Source organism: Ictidomys tridecemlineatus, chromosome 2 (assembly GCF_052094955.1).
Source record: "Ictidomys tridecemlineatus isolate mIctTri1 chromosome 2, mIctTri1.hap1, whole genome shotgun sequence".
NCBI classification, from domain to species: domain Eukaryota; kingdom Metazoa; phylum Chordata; class Mammalia; order Rodentia; family Sciuridae; genus Ictidomys; species Ictidomys tridecemlineatus.
In genome coordinates, this window is record NC_135478.1 from 157,584,730 (window position 1) to 157,606,047 (window position 21,318).

Sequence of the window (21,318 nt, forward strand, 5' to 3'; positions counted from 1 at the left end):
TATGTATATATGTGTGTACATTTTTAATAATTAACTTTCAGTATAATTTGAAACCATATCACTATCTTTAATACGAACTAAGCACTTAAATACTAATGTATTTAAAGCACACCCTTACCTCATCAACTCTTTCCCTTACTTTATACATTCGTTCTAATTGTCCTAACTTAAAAGAATGCAGCCTGGCAAGGTGGGACAGGCCTGTCATTCCAGCAATGTGGGAGGCTGTGGCAGGAAAATTACAATTACGAGACTAGCCTCAAAAATTTAGTGAGGTCTTAAGAAACTTAGACCCCGACTCTAAATAAAAAGGTCTTTTGATGTGACTCAGTGGTAAAGTGACTCTGGATTTAATCCCCAGTATCCTCCCCCCAGATAGATTACAGAGGGACTAACATAATGACTTTGTTCCAGTTCATAATAACATTGGTTCCATTGCTCATTTATCTAAGACCACAAACAACACGTTGCAGCCCCAAAGGCTCATCCAGGGTATTAGCACTTCCTAATCTTCAAGGATATCTTATTTATATCCAGTGTAACTAACTGCTGTGATCATGCACATCTACATTCTGTTACACTATTACTGCATATCTACCAAGTAATAGTCATTTCTCTTTACATGGAAACTTAAATATTTTAATGTTTTGTATATTCATATTTACCTCCTAATATCTATAATTGTGCTGAACACATTACTTACTGTTTGATGAATATTTTTAAAATGTTAAGTAAAATTGAGAATGGAAAAGAATTCAGGAAAATGTCCCATTTTATTTTATTTTTTGTTAGAATATTTATACTAGTATGGGTTATTAAAATGTTTATTTGTCTAAAAAGAAAGGTATAAGTGTACTTATTGGGCAATAATCCAGAAATATTATCATGAAGTTCAGGTTTTAGAAAATCCTCTAGAGATTAGCCTAGACACAAAGTAAATGTTTTCACTCTACCATGGATAATTAAATACAGGAGAACAAAATTGAACAGAAATCACATGGCACATAATGTATAATGGGCCCAGGTACTTTTGTAACTAGTCAGGTAGCATGAGGTGGACACTAGAGGAAAGGAAACCTTATCTTTACCATTTAGTCTGAAAATATCTGCATAATGCTTGAAACTAGGATTAAAGTTGTTTGACATTATGTTTTTTAACATACCTAACATTATGAAAACAAAAAGGGAAAGGTTCTCTTTTTCACTGACTGATTACAAGAACCTCTTTAAAAATGATTAATACCTTTCCTGAAAAGAGGAAATTCTAAAAATCAGGGGGGTTTTTCATTGAAATACTTTCTCATTTTGCATTTAATATATAAAATTTTATAAATGTATATACTAAAATTAGAATATTGAGAATCCTTTTTTAGATCTTGTCTGGTAGATACTATCAGCAAACTTTCCATATAGGTTAATTGACATTGCTGAAGACATTACATCAGTTGATGGTGGGACTGAGTCCTCTTATTTTATATCTCAGTCCTGTAGATTCTGCTATACTGAGTATATTTGGAGACTCCAGGAGCACATTATTGCCCTTATTGTTAGAAAATCAGGAATCAAAATATTTAATAAATATGAATTGTATAAGGCCATATCCTAAGGCCAAGACTTCTTTGATGATATATTATTATTTGGTTGAGTAGGCTCTAATTTTTAACATTTTAGTTGAAAAACAATAAATACAGGGCTGGGGATATAGTTCAGTTGGTAGAGTGCTTGCCTTGCATGCATAAGGCCCTGGGTTCAATACCCATCACCACCAAAAAAAAAAAAAAAAAAGAAAAAGAAAGAAAAAAGAAAGACTAAATGAATCAACCTGTAAATTTCTTTCAGTTTCTTTCCCCTTCTGTATAACTTGATTCAGTACACTGTAACAATTTTTTGTAGATGAGTTTATAGATTATAAACAGTGGGAATTTATGTCTTGCCATTTTGGATGCTGGAAATTCCAAATCAGGGTTCCAGCATGGTGAAATTCTAATGAGAGCTGTGTTTCCAGACTGACTTTTTGTATTCTCACAGCAGGAAAGAGTTCTCTGGCCTTGTTTTACCAGAGTACTAATTACATTCACAAGGGCTCCACTTCCATGACACAAATGCATACTGAAGTCTCTACCTCCAATTATTATGGCATTAAAAAAACCCCTCTAATACATTGAGATTGAATGTTCAGTACATAAAACCCTCAGAATGGTTTCTAACATTTTAGTATCTTCCTAGATACACTTATTTCTGTTATCAAATTGTCTGCATTTATATATGTATGAATACATATAGATTTTTACATCCTGAAGGACTTTTCATGCCAGAGTATTTAAGTCTGTTATTTGTTATAACTTGTAAAATATATCATGGTCTATTGATGCTGCAGTGGACACAAGTGGCGTGTGTGTACGTGTGCATGTGTATGCACATGCACTGCCACGCTCATGGGTTTATTTCTGTAAAAGAATCTGTTCTAGAAAGTAGAGTTCTTACATTTAACAACATGTGTTTCAGATTTGCCACCTTATTCATTGTTAACACAGCTATCTCCTTAGTGTGCCTCCATGTTCACTTTTCTAATGCCTCTGGCCAGACTGCTAGCTGCAAATAGTATTTCCTATAAAACTTGAATCCTGGAGGATTTATTTTTGTGTGATTTTTCAACCTTCTAGTGGAACATAAAATATGTATTTCAAATATTCTCATATTGCAATTGCTATTACTCCCCTAATAATTCAGTTGACCTTGAGAGTAAATAAAGGGTAATTCAGGATGTAGGTTTTACAAATTGGCTGCAAATTGGAGCAGCCCATTTGGAAAGCAGTATGGAGATTCCTGGGAAAGCTGGGAATGGAACCACCATTTGACCCAACTATTCCTCTTCTCGGACTATACCCAAAGGACTTTGCTACAATATTTTAATATTATAGATATTGACATATTTTCAACATTTGGAGAATGAATGTATTTTTAAAGTTCTGTAATTAGGATACAATGTGGTTTAGTTTGAATGGCCAAGTCCCTCAAAGTCCCATGCTTTTATGTGTTCATACTCTTATAAAGATACTGAGATAGAATCTGGGCACAGTAGTGTACATCTGTAATTCCAGCGACTCTGGAGACTCAGGCAGGAGGATAGTGAAACCCAGCCTCAGCAACTTCTCGAGCCCCTAAACAACTCTGCGAGACCCTATCTCTAAATTTATATATATATTTTTATATTTATATATTTATATAAATAAATAAATAAATAAATAAATAAAAGGGCTGAGAATGTGGCTCAATGGTTAAATGCCCCTGGGTTCAATTCCTGGTACCAAAAATAACAATAATAACAAAAAGATATTGAGGTAGAGATACAACAATAACTTATTTGCAATCTGTCCTTAACTAAATATATAATATTCTATATAGAAAGAAAATATTAAAATACTCTACGAGTTGATGAAAATGATTTTAGTTCAGATGTTCAAAGATTTTTGATAATTACAGACATATGCTATGTTTATTTCTGGGATCTGAAGAAAAATGGTTTTTCCCACTATTTCCTAGTAATTCGTGTAAGAATTTTTCTTTGCATGCACAAATATTTTCTTTAGTCTTCCTATTCTGCCAATCGCTTGATTTTAAATTCTAAAATATTATAAGCATACTAATGAATCTTCAGAAGTTCTGCTTACAACTATTCTTCATATGATTTTGCAGTCACTAATAACCATCTTACTGATCCTCAGATGCCACCAGACAAATCACAAGTACCATGTGATCTTTTGTGTGTTATTTCCACATGTTCTTGCCCTGTAAACCCTTCTTTGCTAGGTGCCCAAACCTTGGAAGTAAGAGCTCTCCCTGTAAATTCAACAGCCAGACCTTATGAGCAACCTAGGCTAAGACCTCAGAGTGGAGCACGAAAATATTCAAATGTTTTAAACAAGTTCCAGACAAATTTGCCACTTTTTCTTATTTCTCTTCTACATTATAGGCAATAAAATTTCATTCATCTCCTCTCTGTCATTTTTGCTTTTTGAAACTATCTTTTGTATTCTAATTTTATTGATAATGTTGGTTTAGTGACTGTACAGGAAGACAGAGAATGTGTTTAGTGTTCCAAAGCTTGGATTAACCACAATTATTATAGTAGGTTCACAAGAATTCCAGAGGGGATGTAGCATTCCATTTGATGCTTTATGTAAGAAGACACCAAGTTCTCAAAAATCATATGTATCTGTTATTGATATTTAGTTCTTGTTTATGTTTGTTTAAAATGTAGGGTAATTTAGATTAATGAAGACATTTTTTAACTGAAATATTTTATGAGGGTATTTTTTCATATTAATTGTAGTGGGCTTTTTGATCATTTGCCTTGAACATTTTAGTGCTGAATAGTTTTTGGTAAAACATATATGCTTGTATTCTTTTCTGGGTATGACATTGTTTCCTTTCATTGAGACTATCTCTTGTTCTCATTGATCATCTGACTTCCAGAATCTTATTTATAGCTATTTCATAGACTTATCCTATAAAATCAGAGCATACTGCACCACCACTTTTTAAAGTAAATGAACTAATTAGTGAACTTTTCCCCAAATATATCATACATATATGTCATCACTCTTAAGCTGTTTTATACTTAACACTTTGATTTGAAACTTATACATAATTATAAATTCATGGCATACCATTTCATCAGTTTATATATCATTGCCATGGTACAAGCAAAATATTACACATTCCCTCACCTCGACAATTTCTTCATCTATATTTTTAAGTCAAGTCTGGGGATATAAAACAGATCAGTGGTGGTCAGGATGTGGAGGTATGGGGAAAAGTTGATTTCAAATGGCATGAGATAACTTGAGGTGACAGAAATGTCCTATATTTTGATTGTATTGGTGGTACATGGCTGAAGGCATTTGTTAAAACACTGTAAAGTTTGAATTGAATGGACAGACATTATACCTCAATAAACTTAAATAAAAATTAAATTCCCTCATCTTGCCCTGTTTTAGTCATACTCTATCTCCACACCTAAAATGTGGCATCTATACAGTTTTTGTATCCTTATAATCTTGATTTTTCAATAATGTCATAAGAATGGAATCAAGCAATATGTAACATTTTGAGTCTTATTACTTTCACTTATCATAATGCATTTGATGTTAATCAGTGATGCTGCAGATATCAGGAGGTGGTTGTTGCTGAATAGTATTCTTTTTTATGTGTGCCATATTATTAATATGAACCTGTAGAAGGTTTAGTTTTTTTGAGATCTTGCTGAATATAAATAATATTGACATAAACATTCCTGTCCACACACTTCATATGCACAGAAATTTTTATTTTTCTAGAATAAATGAAAATGTGATTGCTGTGTTATATAGAGAATACACATTTAACTTTATAAAAATACCTCTAAAATGTTTTTCATGGTAGTTCTCCCATTTTGCATGACATTAGAAATATATATGTTGAGTTCTTCATACCTATATGTATAGTCTCTGTTTTGCTCTTATTTTAACCATCCTAATAGGTGTGTAATAATATTTCATGTGGTTTTAGTATATATTTTGCTAATGACTAATGATATTGAGCGTCTTATTTTTCATTTTTATTGGCTTTCCATGTTGCTGCTTTGGTGAATTGTCTAAATCTTTTCTCTATTTTTTGTTAGGTTGCTTATTCCTGTATTATATATTTCTTTTTAAAATTTCTTCAAAATTTTCCATAAATTTTAATCTAATAGATGATTTCTGAATTTTTTCTCCCAGTTTTTAATGTCTTTTTTTTTCATCTATTTTGTATATTGACCTTGTGTTCTGTGATAATGGTAAGCTCACTCACAGAATAATTGAAATAATTTTTATGAAATCAGTGTAATCATCCCTCAACATGGGGAGGATGGCTCCAGGACATTCATAAATACCCAAATCCACCTCTATTCAAGTCCTTTAAAATGGCTTTTCATATTTGCATATAACCTATTCATAGTCTCTTGTACATTTTAAGTGATCCCTAGATTATCTAATGATTAATGCTATGTAAATAGCTATTAGACTGTATTGTTTAGGGAGAAATGGTAAGAAAAAAGTTTATATATATTCAACCCAGATCCAACTTTTTTTTTCAAATATTTTATATCTTTGAATTTATGGATAAGTAATAGATACAGAGGGGTGAAATGTATTGTTTTTTTTCTTTATGGAATATACTTTTGATGCCTTATTTAAGACATATTTTCTTAATCTATTGTCAAAAAGCTTTTCTGTTTTCTTCTAAACATACAAATTTTTTGCTTTACATTACATTTTTTAATAAATTTTTTATAATCATTTTGAATAATTTTCTTCTAAGATGTTAGGTATAGGTTTAAGTTTTTTTCTTTATATACAGAAATCAAGGTCTAACCCTATTTGATGAAAAGACAAGCTTCTCTCAATGGAATTGCCTTGGTACCCTTTTCATGGTCATGTATGTATTTCTGGACTCATTCTGTCCTACTGATCTATATTGATTCTTTTATCAAATCCTCTGCTATCAGTAATAATGTAGCTATCTAATGCTTTTAAGATGTATTTGTGTGGGCTGAGGGTGTATTTCAGTGGTATATCATTTGTCTACCACGCATGTGGCCCTGGGTTCAATCCTCAGTACCACAAAACAAAATTCCCCCAATTCTGTTTATGTAAGATTTCCAACTTTGATCCTCTTTTTTGAACCTTTTATTTTGGCTATTCTAGTTCATTTGATTTTAGAATGAATGAACTTATCAATATTTGTACAAATGCTTAAATGATTGGGATTGCACTTAACCTAGAGAACTATTTTAGAGAGAATTGATTTGTTTATAGTATTCATTCATCCAATTCATGATTATAGTGTATCTGTGTATTTATTTAGGACTTCTTTTAATCATAGTTTGTAGTTTGTAGCATACATATCCTTTACCCTTTATTCTTAAGTATTTCTTTTTTATTGGAGGGAGATTTGCTAGGGGAATTAGAGTGAAATTTTTTTTTAAAAAATACATATTTCTAATTATTGGTATTATGTAGAAATACGGTTTTTTTTTGTGTGTGTGTGTGTATTGGCCTTGTGTTCTGTGATAATGGTAAGCTCACTTATTTGTCTTAGTATCTTTTGTCCAAACTCCTTGATGTTTTTTTACAGTGGTAATCAAATCATGTTATGTGCAGATAGAATGTTTTTTTCTTTGTTTACCTTTTATTTCATTTTCTTGTCTTGTTCCATTGACTAGGACCTCTGGTATAGTGTTAAAGAAAAGCTGATAAAAGGGATAGTCTTGAATTGTTTCCATTTTTAGCATGAAGGCACCCAGATTTTGATTATTGCCTATGATTTTGGTGCAGTTTTTTCCATGTATGGTTTTTACCAAGTTGAGGAAGTTGAAGTTTTTTTTTTTTCTTGTCGAAGAACCAACTTTCGTTTCATTGATTATTTTTCCTGCTTTTTAATTTCATTGGTTGCAGCTCTTTATTTATTTGATTTGGGTTTAGTTTATGTTTTTCCTTTTTATTTTTTAAAGTAGAAGCTTAGATTATTGACTTGAGACTGTTTTCCTTTTCTACCAGGGACTCTACTCAGGGGCATTGGAGCACTGAGCCACATCATCAGCCCTATTTTATATTTTATTTAGAGATAGGGTCTCACTGAGTTGCTTAGTACCTCGCCTTTGCTGAGGCTGACTTTGAACTCACTATCCTCCTGTCTGAGCCTTCCAAGCCCCTGGGATTATAAGCGTGGGCCATTGCACCAGGATGAGACTGTTCTCCTTTTCTAGAAAATAAATAAAGCACTTACTAGTATAAATTTCACTCTAAATTTATTTATTGTCACTCTAAATTTATTTTCACTCTAAATTTCTTTGCTTTTGATTTATGTCAACAGTCTTAATATTTTGTATTTTCAGTTTCTTTCAGCTCAACATACTTTCTATAATTTATCTTGAGGGCTTCCTTATAATCCACTGATAATTTATTAATGTGTTACTTTTATTTCCAAATACTTGAAAATTTGCAAGATAGGTGTCATTTGCAGATTTGCTCTGTAACTCTATGTGCATGGTATGATTTAAATTCTTTTAAATTTTGTTTTGAAACACAACACTTGGTCTATGTATACTTAAAAGAATGTGTACTTTTGCTATTGTTAGGTGGAGTACTCATCTTGGTTGAGTGTGTCATATCCTTGGTAATTCTCTGTCTCCTTATTCTTCTAATTTCTAAATATTTTTTTAATGTTTCCACACTGTAGTTTTCTAACTCTCCATTTGGTTCTATTTATTTTTGTTTCATGTACTTTCAAGCTATTTTGTGATGGGTCACACATTTAGCAGAGTTGTGTCTTCTTGGTGAGCTGATTCTCTTACTACATAATGCCTTCTTTTCTCCCTGGGAGTTTTTCTCATCCTGATTTTTTTTTCTTTTTTTCTCAAGTTAACATTGCCATTGTAGCATTATTTAGATTGGCATTTGCTTGACTTCTTTTTTTTCCTATTGTTTTACCCTAACCTTGCAACACCTCTGCATCAATCTTAGGCATTAAGCTTCTAACACATACTTTTGGGAAGACACAATCCGAAGCATGACAATAAATTCACTGAAAACCTGCATTAAAGTTTCATGGCATGGGGCTGGGGATGTGGCTCAAGCGGTAGCGCGCTCGCCTGGCATGCGTGCGGCCCGGGTTCGATCCTCAGCACCACATACCAACAAAGATGTTGTGTCTGCCGAGAACTAAAAAAAATAAATAAATATTAAAAATTCTCTCTCTCTCTCTCCTCTCTCTTTAAAAAAAAAAATAAAAAAAGTTTCATGGCATGTATCCAGAAGTAGAATTACTGGTTCATATGATAATTCCATCTTAAATTTTTGAGAAACTGAACTTTTTTTTTCATAGTGACAACACCATTTTCCTTTATTACCAGTGGCACAGAATATTTTCCAATTTCTTTACATCTCTGTCAGTACTTATTATTTTATGGTTTTGTATTTCTTTAATAATTATCTTGCTTATTTGTGTGAAATGATAGTCTATTGTGATTGAGATTTGTATTTCCTTAATGGTGAGTTGATGTTGAATGTCTTTTGATGTACTTACTGCCATTTGAACATCTTTGGAAAAATATCTAAGACCTTTGCTCATTTTTATATCAGGTTGTTGCAAATTTTATATTTTAATTCTGTAAACATCTGTCATTCCATTTATTTCAACAATTTTCATTTCTAGGCATGATTATTGTATCTGCTTAAAAGTCTATGATGACATCTGGGTCAACTTAGGGTTCTGCCTGTTGATTATCTTTTCTGTTGAGAATTTTTGGAATGTGTTTTTTTTTATTTGTGTGCTGGCTGCTTTTTATATTCTATATATCTTGAATATGAATTTTGAATCCTGATAAAATCCTATTGTTGATGTTAATTGGTTTTATTTTAATATATAATCTACCCATTTACATTCAGATTACAAATCTTGCCCTGCCTCTTGAGGGCTGTTGCTTCAGTAGCATTTTAATTTTGTAAGACTTTACAGTATTACCTAGTCACCCAATGCATGTCCCAACAGGGCACGTCTGGGACATGGACAATAGTCTAAATGATAGTTGTTTTCAAGTCATTTGCAGTACTGATCTGGGTCAATTTCACACATGTGTTTTTCAAAATTGACCAGGATTTTATAAAGATTTAAGGGGTACCTTTGTTCTGTAGTATCATCTCTGTGATTTCCCTTGCATGTTTTGGCTCCTTGTGACTTCTATGAATTTTTGGCACTGAAAGACTAAAAGCTAGAGATTATTGTTGTTGCATATTGGATAAAAAAAGATCCTAAGAAACTTGTATGTACTGTAAAATAAGTTGTCTATGATATTAAATTAATATAACATTATGATGGTGAATAAAGCCTAAATGTGAAAACTACTACTTCATTCCCTTTAGGATAAAAATATCCCTCCAATTGCTAAGCTCATATTTAAAATAATGAAAAAAATTGAAAATAATAAAAATGCAAAAAAATAAATCTGGGTCTGTAATAAATTTAAATTTAAGACTTGATATTGCATTGCTTAGTTTCAGAGTCAAGAGACCTTGGAACAAAGCCACATACAATGATGCACACTAGTAATCAAAGCTACTGAGGCAAGAGGGTTCTAAGGTCAAGGCCAGCCTCAGCAACTTAGACCCAGTCTCAACAAATAAAAGGGTCTGTGGATGTAGCTTAGCAGTGATATAGTTCCCTTGGGCTTAATCTTCACCAAAAGAAAAAGAAAAAAAAAAGTAGGGCATTGGAACTAATGAAAACATTAAAACAAAGAATGAGTCCTACATTATTCAGAGTATATAAGTAACTCAAGTTTTATTTAATATTTAAACTGGCATTCTGTACTAATCAATATTCTTTGAATGATTATATTTTTCTTCCCCAGTAATATAGGTAGAATCATTTTAATATAATGAAACTTAGAAGCAAGATTTAGGTTATTTATTGAAAACTATAATATAAACCCTAATATCATCAAAACTATGGAGTTGATAACTTTGTCTTCTTATTGTAATTCTTTTATAAAATAAAAGAATTGACAATTTATGGTTCTATCGTTCCCATAATAAATGGGAAGAGTATTAATGTTTGTATCTTATATTCTTTTTATTTTCACTGGAGAAGAAGGAGTTAGAATAGTGAATGCTCTTTTCCTTGGAATATCTTTTCTTTTACAATAATGTAAATATATGAAGTTATTATAATTAAGAGTAGAGTCACTTTAATTGAAAGAACAAGTCTGTTAAAATATGGTGACTTTTAATTTACTATTTTGTTTATTTTAAATTAATGTACTTGAGAGAGTAAATGATTTTGTGTATGTTTTAAACTCTTTAGGTTAAGACTTCTAAATAGGAACCTTTCACATTCTTAAACTTTCCTTTATGTATGATCACAAATTCATGAACTAAATAATGTTAAGCCTTTGTCTCTTAGAACCGGTTTCCATGGACAGCCTAAAAATGTAATAAGTTTCCACCAAGCCATATGAGCATATAACTAACTGTGAAGAATTTCCAGATGTTAACTCAAAAAAAAAAAAAAGCACTGAAAGTTGTTTCTTATTCTCTCGTTTGGAAACTTGAGGTGTGTCTTCTAATTTTTAAAAAATGTGTGGAATTTAAAAATTTTTTTTGCCACCTTCCAATCAAAAATTGGATAAAGTTATGCATTAATTTGATATTAGCTTGAGGTTTATGCCAAATAATGAATAAGTTATACTTTGAAGCCCTGTTTGGAATATACTGAAAGATATTTCTTCTCAATAATTTAAAGTGTACTGACTTTTATTCAAAGAATTCCATATAAAGCCCATGCTCTATATTAAAAAAAATGAATTTATACCATTTAAGTATTTTGTGATTGGTTTGGTACTTCCTGTTAAAAGTAGAGCTAAACACTTTTATTTTCTTCTAATTCCATAACTTTTTAAACCTCCATTTAGAATATGGCTATTAATTCTATTTAACCATCCAATCCAATTATATGGCATATCTCTTCACTTATTCAATCTTTTTAAGTCTTTTAAAATTTTTCCAAGTTTTTTCCAATAGGGATGCTTGAATACTTTATATAAAAGTATATCCTCTATATTTAATAGTTTTTCTAACTATTGTGAATGGTTTCTCATTTTATCATATCCTATGTACATTTATTGCAAAAGTAGAGGAATACCATTGATTATTAAAATTGAAATTTTAATTGGGCATATTACTATGCTTTCTGATTAATTTTATGATTTTATTGACTTTATGAGTTTTTCTAAATGGACCATGTAGTTATCTGCAAGTAGAACAAACTAATTCTTTTCTTAAAGCACTTACATAGATTTTTTTCTTTTTTCATTTTCTCTTTAATAGTATAACCAGGACTTGCTCAGCTATATTAAATGTAATGGTGGGATAGAAATACTCAGCTTATTCTCTATCTTTAAAAGAGTGCTTTAGACATTTTTTACTAAGTGGTGATTGTTCTAGGTTTAGGTTTCAAAAACATTTATCAATAAAATACTTTTTTCTCTCTGAATATCAGTGTTTCACATAAGAGGTAGATTTGGGACTAGACAAATGGTTTTATTCCCAGCCTGCATTAAGATAACTTGGAGAAATTTAGATATACCTGTATTTGGGTTCTGGCTCTACAGCTTTCCATTGAATTGGACTGAGGTAGGATTCAGACTTTAGCAAGCTTCCTAGAAGATTCTTACATGTAATATATTGGGATTCATTGAAGTAGACCATTAAAAGTAATCAAACTCTACAGAAAAAGTGTCTAAAATACTTTGAAATGTTAAATACTCTGTATTTAAAATTATATTGACAAAATAATAGAGAACTGTTAATTTATCCAATTAAAAACAAATAATGTCAATTTCCTTATGGCTGTCATGAATTTTAATATATAAGAAGACAGTTTAAATTTCTTAGGGAGGAAATCATCCCTATTTTATCTTAGGTATTCTGATGGCTTCTTGATACTTAATTTCTTTTAAAAAAAAGATCTCTATCTCACCCCAGGCTCTCTAATGCTCTGTTTACATGTTCCTAAAATGAATTAAGAATGATATTAACATGTTAAATATACTTTGTCCATCATCTGCATATATGGTCAAGAACTGTTTATTAGAGGGTCACATGGGATAAAGAGGAATTCTAAAGTACAAAATATGTATAATCATATGTAAATAATTCTAAAGTAAAGTAAAAGAAAAGCTAGTGGGTGGTCTTCGTTTGTATATCTGTATTATCTGAATCTGTTCATTAAGTACTCAAATATTAGCAGCCCCCTATTTTTAAAACCTGACTGATATAACATAATCCAAATGTCATCTTCTCAAAGCTCATATTCCCCACTGACAGGGCTGTCAATATAGCAAAAAATTTCTTTCAAGATTGCTTGTATAATAGGACAAACCTGTCCTCTACACTTAATCCTTTTTTCTCTCTCACTATCTAGTCCTAATGCCTTTGGCTACATTGACTGTTTATACTTTCTGAGGATGGACCCTACCTCATAGCTGCCTAATAACCACACTTTCCCCTCTAACTATGGACCCAACTCCAGGGAGAGTGAGCACCAAGTTCCTTAGTTTCTTTTCTACTCATTCTTTCTTATAGGAAAGATAAATGTCCTGGTATCTTTGCTGCCTTATTCATGGTGGGTGGGGAATTGGGAAAGAATTCCTTCTGATTACCAAGTTAAGAGTGTGTAGAGGGTAGAAGAGCAATCAGTCACTTTGTCAATTTTTGGAAGGAAATGAAGAAATCATCCTGGGAAAAGAGGAAAAGTATAGTATTATTTGTGACACTGTTATTATGTGTTGAAATAAACAACTTGAAAATATTTATACTACAGTTACCAAAGGCTCTTTTTTTTCAATTAAGCATATTTATTTTTTAAAAAAACCTGAAATGAGCAAAAGAATTGCTGAATTCCAGGAAAATACAGTTCTTACAAGTAATACTAATGGAAGAGGTAAGAGGGATGCCAGTGTGCAGTATACATGTAAAGAATGTTTACTATCCCTTCAGGGTCTTAGATAGGGGGCAATATACATAATGACTCATAGAAAACACTTATTTCTAAGAAAAAATGTATCCTTCATTGTTATGTTAGCTCTCCATTGCTATGACATAATACCGAAGATTGGAGAATTTATTTTGACTCAGTTTCAGAGGTTGATTGGTTGTGTTGCTTTTACTCTAGAGAGGCAAAAATATCAAGGTGGGGAATGTCTAGTAGGGCAAAGATGCTCACCTTATAGTGACTGAAGCATAGAGGATAAAAAGGAGTAGGGTTCCACCCTTTCCTCTTCAAAGGAACACTCCCAGATGACCTACTTCCTCCCTCTAGGCCACACTTTGTAAAGATTTCACCATCTCCCAGCAACACCACAGAGTGGCAACCAAGCTTTTGACTTATGGGCCTTTTGGGGACATTTAAGAGCCAAATCATAACAGTTCTAAACAACTTTTCTTGGAAAATACTTTAGATCCAGATAGGCAGTTTGGGGAGAAGTTTTGAAGTTCAAAATCAATACAATACAAACACCTAATAAGCAAAAATAATGTAAAACAGAAGCAAATGGTATAAGAAGAATTGGAACATGTCACTATATAAATTTTGATATGAATTTGTATTTTAATTACAGAAGGTTAGGTAGTCAGTGATTAGTTATATAAAAGGTTGGAGTAACATTTTAAATGGATGCTGATGTTGTATAGGTGCTTCTTAATATTCAGTAGTAAGATATTTTAAAATGTTTTAGCCAAAAATTATGTAAAAATTTTCTACATATTTTGGGTCCTGAGGGCTGGGGATTTGTTTAGAGTTAGAGCACTCTACTTGCTTGCATGGGGCCCTGAGTTCAATTCCCAGTATTGAAAAAAATTGTGTGTCTATATATGTATTTCCTGTCTGGCAGGCTGTTTGATTGTTTGCTAATTAATTGTGTACAGTTTCCGGTATTTACTTTCTGTCTTTACAAAGGAAACAGGAGCATATGGGTGAATAGTGCTCTCAAGGAGCAATGATAACATCAACTCTGAAAATTAACAAAAGTAATTATAGTCTATCTTATAGATTGCTTATAATTTATACCTTAATAATTTGTTAATAGTAGCTCATTTCAATTTATTCAATTTATTTTTAACATATGGGTTAATTAGAAATTCTGTTTGTCACAGAGAAATTTCCCGCTTCCTAAAACTCAGTATTTTTTTTTTTTTTGGTAGTACTGAGGATTGAACTCAGAGCCTTGTGTATGCAAAGGCAAGCATTCTGCCAACTGAGCTATATCCCCAGCACCCCAGAATGTTTTATTGTAAAGGAAAGTCTAAATTCTTTACTCAAAGTTTTAACATTAGCACTTAGATTGTTATCCTTTTCCCTAGAAATAGTGCTTCTTGATTTTTCTGGATCTAAGGGTTGTTTTCTATGACCTAATGGGCAAAATGACTACTATTGGATATAACTTCATTTTATCTAGGCATTCAGAAGTAGTGTATGCTTTTTATTGTTTCCTTGTTTAGTCCTCAAGAGAGGCTCTAATAATATGGTGATAAAATATAAGACTTAAGTCCAGTTTTTCTTGGGCTACTGCACCATGCTGTGATTTGGCTGCATATTGCCATGTTAAATTCATTTTCCTTTCTTGAATTTTAAAGCCTATTTCATTTAAGTTCCCTACATTCTGTTATCTGAGTAAGAGTCACCCTGTAAATACTTAATATATTGTATGCACTATGGTGTAGATATAAAGTGTTTCTCCAAAAGCTCATATAGTGGAAACTAAATATGCAGTGCAGGAATGTGCAGAGGTGTAATGATTAGATCATGAGAGCTTTAACCTAATCAGTGGATTAATCCATTTGATGGATTAATAACTGGAATGAATTGCTGGGGCCAGGGATAACTGTAGTTAGGTGAAGTAGATCACTGAGGCATACCCTTGGGGATTATGTTTCCATCCTGACTTCTCAAGCTCTCTTTTACACTCTGCTTTCCAGCTCCAGTTGCCATGAGCTGAGCAGCCTTCCTCAGCTATGCCTTGTGGGAGACTACCCAGCCATAAACTAAGTATCCTCTCTCAGCCTTGAGTAAGGGGGATGTTTGGTCTGGCATTGCAGGCTGTAGGCTGTGCTCTGGACTTGGGCGCTACCCAATGGGATTCGACAACCATCCCCTTGAAACCTTATCCCCTGCCTTATTTGGTGAAGACTATTCTATTGAAAATCCTTTGTCTTCTTTTCCCAATAAATAAAAGGGTTCCAGGTGTGCTAGCTGTCTTGCCTTTCAGCATGGAAAGGAACCTTGAGGTTGCAGAGCAGAGCTGCCCCTTGATATGAAAATTGCTTCTGTGTTCTGTGCTTTTTTCACCATTTTCTTAGTGTAATGTTGTAGCCAGCTCTTTAGAACCCAGTTCATCTAGTCAGCCTGGGTCGCTGGCGAGAATGCCCTTCTGCCATGATGACCTGCCTCACCTCAGAACCATAAGCTCCAAATAAGCTTTTCCTTCTCTAAGTTGTTTTTGTCACATCAAAGCTATCATTTATCAGTTTATAAGAAGTATTCCAATTAAATAAAATTCACCTTCCTGGCATTCAGTTTTAGATTATGATTAATAGTATTAAATTATGGAATTTTTATACAAAATGTAAAGTTAGAAAAATGTACAACTGAAACATGTTTGATCTTTCTTTTTATTTCATCAGAAAAGAATGGGTTGAATTTTTCAACCTCATTCATTTTCCTTTCGGTTTTAGACAGCTTTTTCACTGCTATGACAAAAAGATCTGCAAGAACAATTAGAGGAGGAAAATTCTTTGGGTGCTTACAGTTTCAGAGGTGTCAGTCCAAAGATGTCTGGCTCTAATCGCTGGGGCTCCAGGTGAAGCAGAACATCATGGCGTAAGGGTGTGGTAGAGAAAATCCCTCAGGACATCACTTTAGAAAGCAGAGAGAGCTCTGTTCAATAAGGACAAAATATATACTCTCAAAGCACAGGGATCCACCTCCTCCTACATACCCTATTGGCTTATAGTTACCACCCAGTTAATTTCTATCAGGGCTTAATGCACTGATCAGATTAAACCTCTTATAACCCAGTCATTTCATCCCTTAACATTCTTGCATTGTTTCAAACATGAACTTTTGGGGGACACCTGATATCTAACCATAACACTATCTTTTTAAAATTTCCTTTTATTTAAAACTATACATAGATTTAAATCTTTTCCTCTAGTAGTTTCCTCCATTTGAATGATATTTTGTCTTTTAATAAATTAGGGAAGATAGAAGTTAGGTATTAGAGTGGAAATAAATTGTAATTTCAAAATTTTATTTATGTAAGACAGTTATGAAGATGTGCTTCTGCTAGTGAAGTAGGACAGAAAGTTATGCTCCTGGTAGTTCAATTTTTTAAAATCTTACATGCCTGAAACTTTCCCAGCAGAATTTCTCATATGGACAGACAGTGACTGTAACATTTTAACTCTATGGGACTGTTATTTTATTTGAGGAGCCCCCTCAGGGACCATTACACAACTGGAACTGTCAGCCAGATCCAGTTGTAACTGCTTGAGTAGTTATCACCTCATTGGTTGAGAAACTTCACTTTCATTAACAATTGTGTAAGTAAAACCACTTGTACGTTTTTTTTTTCTTTTAGTATGTACTGGTTAAAATTAAATTTCAGTTACACAAAAATTAAACAAAAGAATTTGCCTTTGAATGTTTTAGAATTTTCAAAAACATACTAATATTTCAGACTATGTGGAGTTAGAATTCTCAATGTTTGATTACAAGTGTATTCTGGGTTCCATGATAATATCAGTGCTACCTCTCACTTTAATGCTATGTCAGTGTGGGGTTATGTTGTATTTTACTTCAATCTTAATGACCTGTGTCAGCCTGGGTTCTTACTTGTGCAGGGTTAATTAAATTGAAATACTGATGCTAAATATGAACATATTAACGTCTATCAATTCAATGCATGTATATTCTCCATCACAGAAATCTATTTAAACATAGTACATATCAGTAATGGTTACTATATGAAGAAAGATTCCAAATGGCTTTTTACCTCATTATATAATATTTTCTCTTTCATTTCATTTCACAATTGATTTTTCTTTTCTTTTTTTTTTTTGTGTGTATATGTGTGTGCTGCTGGGGATTGAACTCAGTGCCTTTTGCATGAGAGGCAAGCACTCTACCAACTGAGCTATATCCCCAGACCCACAATAGATTTCTTTTAAGTAAAAAATAGGTAATTTTTCTTATTATCTGGCTAAATAAACTCTGTGATCCATGTTATCTGTAGTGAGTCAAGTTGTAGGAAGTATTTATTGATATCAAAGTGAGCACCTAACTTGGCAATGACCATGAAACCATCTCTTTAGCCAGTTCCCACAAAAAGGATGTAGACCTAGGTTTGTTAAAAAAAAAATCCTGTTTTTTTTCAGTTTCTTTATATTAGATAATTTTTATTGTTTTTGTCCACATTAAATAATTGCATGATGCTTGGTGATCATAACCAAATGGTAAGAAACAGTTAAAGGTATGTGAAAAGTCACTTATTAGATTTGAAGTAAAAGTAAATCTTCAGGGGAAAGAAGAGACACAAATATTCAGTAATTAATATTTCCATATTTACATAGTGTGCCAGATATACCATATGGAATAACAAAAAGTGATTCATTCTTTCTAGTTGATTACACTCTCTACTAGAAAAAATGTGAATAAATAAAGTGGGGGAGAGAGGAATATGGAAAGCTTTGTTAAGAATGCTTATATTTAAGGGTAAACAGGAATTAACTAGGTAAATAATAGGGAAAAATACTGAGTCAGAGGAAGAGCCATGAGTATGCATAGTACATTTAAGGAAATCAAAGAAGTAAAAAAAAAAAAAAAAAAAAAAAAAAAAAAAAAAAAAAGCATTCTTATGCCTGATTGTATATATGGTGTCTATGGCTTAGAGATTGACTGACTTGCTTGCCTAAATAAGACAAGTAATAAGTAGAAAGTGTACTGTATCCTTTTCAAGGATACTTCTTGTATCCTTGAAGTATCCAACAAATATCTTTAGAAGATACCTCTGTACCAACCTAGGAAATAGGAATACTTTGATAAGTAATACACATGGGAATTTGTACCCTGCAACTTTATTTTAGACTGAGTCCACTTTAGAAATCCTGGGGAAAATAACATTTTAATCTCTTGAAACATTTGTCTGTGTTTATTACTTTCTTGTGTCATCTGTCAGGAAATGTCCAAAGGAAGTATGACATTTTCCTGTGCTTTACAGAATTTATAAATTAGATGACAAGTTTGGATCAGATCAATTCAACACAATCAGTTAGGAAATGCATAGAAATACATGCCATTATGTATTAGTGTCTAACAGATTTTCTACAGATTTGAAGTTGGTGGTAAAAGTTGGTTGGAAATGATGGCAAAAGTTCTCTTATAGAGGTTGCAGCAAGCTTAAGGTTGCATTGCAAGCAAGCAAATGGGCACTGGAAAGACTGAAGGAATAGGAAGGAGACTACTGGTAGCAGAGTAGTGCTGGGTTCCTACTGAAGAACCAGGGCCAATGAGGCCATTCATGAGAGTCAAGAACACTAGTCAGAGGATTTTAAATTTGGCATGGTGGCTGATGAGACAAGGGTAAGACAATACATTTTAAAGCAGTTGGGTATCAGTGGATGTTACTAAATCTATTTTCCTATGCTGTGTTAAAAATTGTTTTAAGTTGTAGCAACAGTGTTAGAGATATTCAAACAACTGTCTACTCCTAATGAACCATTTAAATAAACATCAGTTATTCTTTCCTCTTGGACTTTACAAATGAAAATAGGCAAAAACAAAGCAAAACAGTAATTAACAAAGAAATATGGGATTAATCTTGAATACAAACAAGGGTTGGTTATAAATGTTCATGTTCAGACAGATGATTATCAGGAGAATTCTGTGCTTTCTTTTGATTAATAAAAAATTAATAAAGGCCTTTGAAACTATTGAAATGAAGGAAGTATGAAGATAAAGCAGTTAGACCATTGTTCAAACTGAAGGTTTTACATTGTGGGATACACTGAGACTGATCCCTTACCAAATGAATGGTTTCTGGAAGCTGGCAGAAGCTGGCAGAAGCTCTGCTTTCCATATATGAGCTACATTTTTCAAATGGTGTTTAGATGCTAATGATTTTTATAGCAGTCTCATTGGGAGTGTGGAAGGGAGGACAGAGAAGTGGAAGAAAATAATTATGGCATTTCATAACTCCATTCTAATTTTTTTCTAAAGAAAGCACTAAATTTGATTTGTATTTCCATGTGGGTTCCATGTGACAATGAGTACAAGGAAGTTAGTGGTTGATTTCTCCTCACGTGCGGTGGTCCTATACATAGATTGCTACTAGAACATAAGTAGTCTCATATTCTTCAATGGAAAAGCATGTTTATGGCATTGATCTAGTTCCTGGAACTGGTGATGACTGAGTATATTTTAGAAATGTGGCTGCTTTTTCCCAGATGTCAAAATTAAAGTATATGGGTTTAGTTTGTAAGACAAATTTAAATATATTAAGCTTCTAGTACTAAGGCTAGTTTAATGCTGTATATAACCTATGCAGATCATTGAATCTTCCTGATTCTCCTTTGTCATATATAATCAAAAACAAAAACTTAGAGCTTTATCGATTAAAAATATCCAGAATGATTGGGTTTTTCTTGGAGAGCAGTAGAAAGAGATGGATATTAAAAAGCTGCACATCTTAAATTTAGGTATGAAAGAAAATGTACAAAATGTACTTATAAAATTACTGTAAGAAAAAGTAGCTTCTGTAGTCTGTTGTATGTTAGGTTTTCTATATGTCCTGTGTTTTTTATAAATAAATCTCCAATACTCTTATGAAAATAGTTTTTAATCAGAACCTTAAATGCATTATAGAACTCACTGAAATGTTAGTTGCATTTAGTATGTTCTGCGATTCCAAGAGTATAGACAAATTTTTTAAAATCATTTTATTAAAAACAAGATCTGAAATAAAACAGTGTGTACCATAAAACTTTCAGCTCCAAGTTAAGAAAAATGTTCCATCACTAGGGAAACTGGCCAAATAATTTATTGACTGTGGGGAAAAGTGTAGATTAGGCTTAGTAATATGGACTTGGAGCTATGCAGTAGTAAAGCTTTAGCATCCCTAAGGAGATTTAGATGCCAAATTATCTGGTTCAGATCTTGGCTCTGTGATCAACTAGGACATGTAACCCAACAATTACTTAAACCTATATAGACTTCACTTTCCTCATCTTTGAAACTGGAACAAAAACAGTAATTTCCTCATGGGTTGTTGCAAAGACCAAATGTGTTAACCATGCAATGTGTCTGGTATAAAATATGAGCTACATAAATAGCATCTATGATCATTACTATTATTAGAATATGAGTGCGTCACTGTCTAGGATGCTGAAGTCTTAAGATTAAAGAGGGTTTCCAGACAGACCCTGAAGCATGAGGAGACAATCCAGGATCATCCTAGGAAGATAGCGATTAAGGGGTGGATAGAGGAATGGGAACCTGATGAAAAGTAGCCATAAACAAGGAAAGGAAATTGGGCAGTAGAAAATGAGATGATATTTCAAGAAAAAGTATTGACTAACATGAAATTATTTTTAAAAAATTCAGTTGCTGTATTTCATTTCTTGAATTTTAACCAATGGGTAGTAACCTACAAAAATAAAACTCCCCAACTAGTCTGTATATATTGCA

At 32.5% G+C, this 21,318-nt stretch overlaps 1 protein-coding gene across 9 annotated transcripts in view; it reads left to right on the top strand.

Annotated features, from left to right (window-relative positions):
* Window positions 1-21,318, top strand: part of Crppa (CDP-L-ribitol pyrophosphorylase A) — a 287,503-nt gene that overhangs the window by 206,577 nt on the left and 59,608 nt on the right. The gene's annotated exons all lie outside the window — the stretch shown is intronic.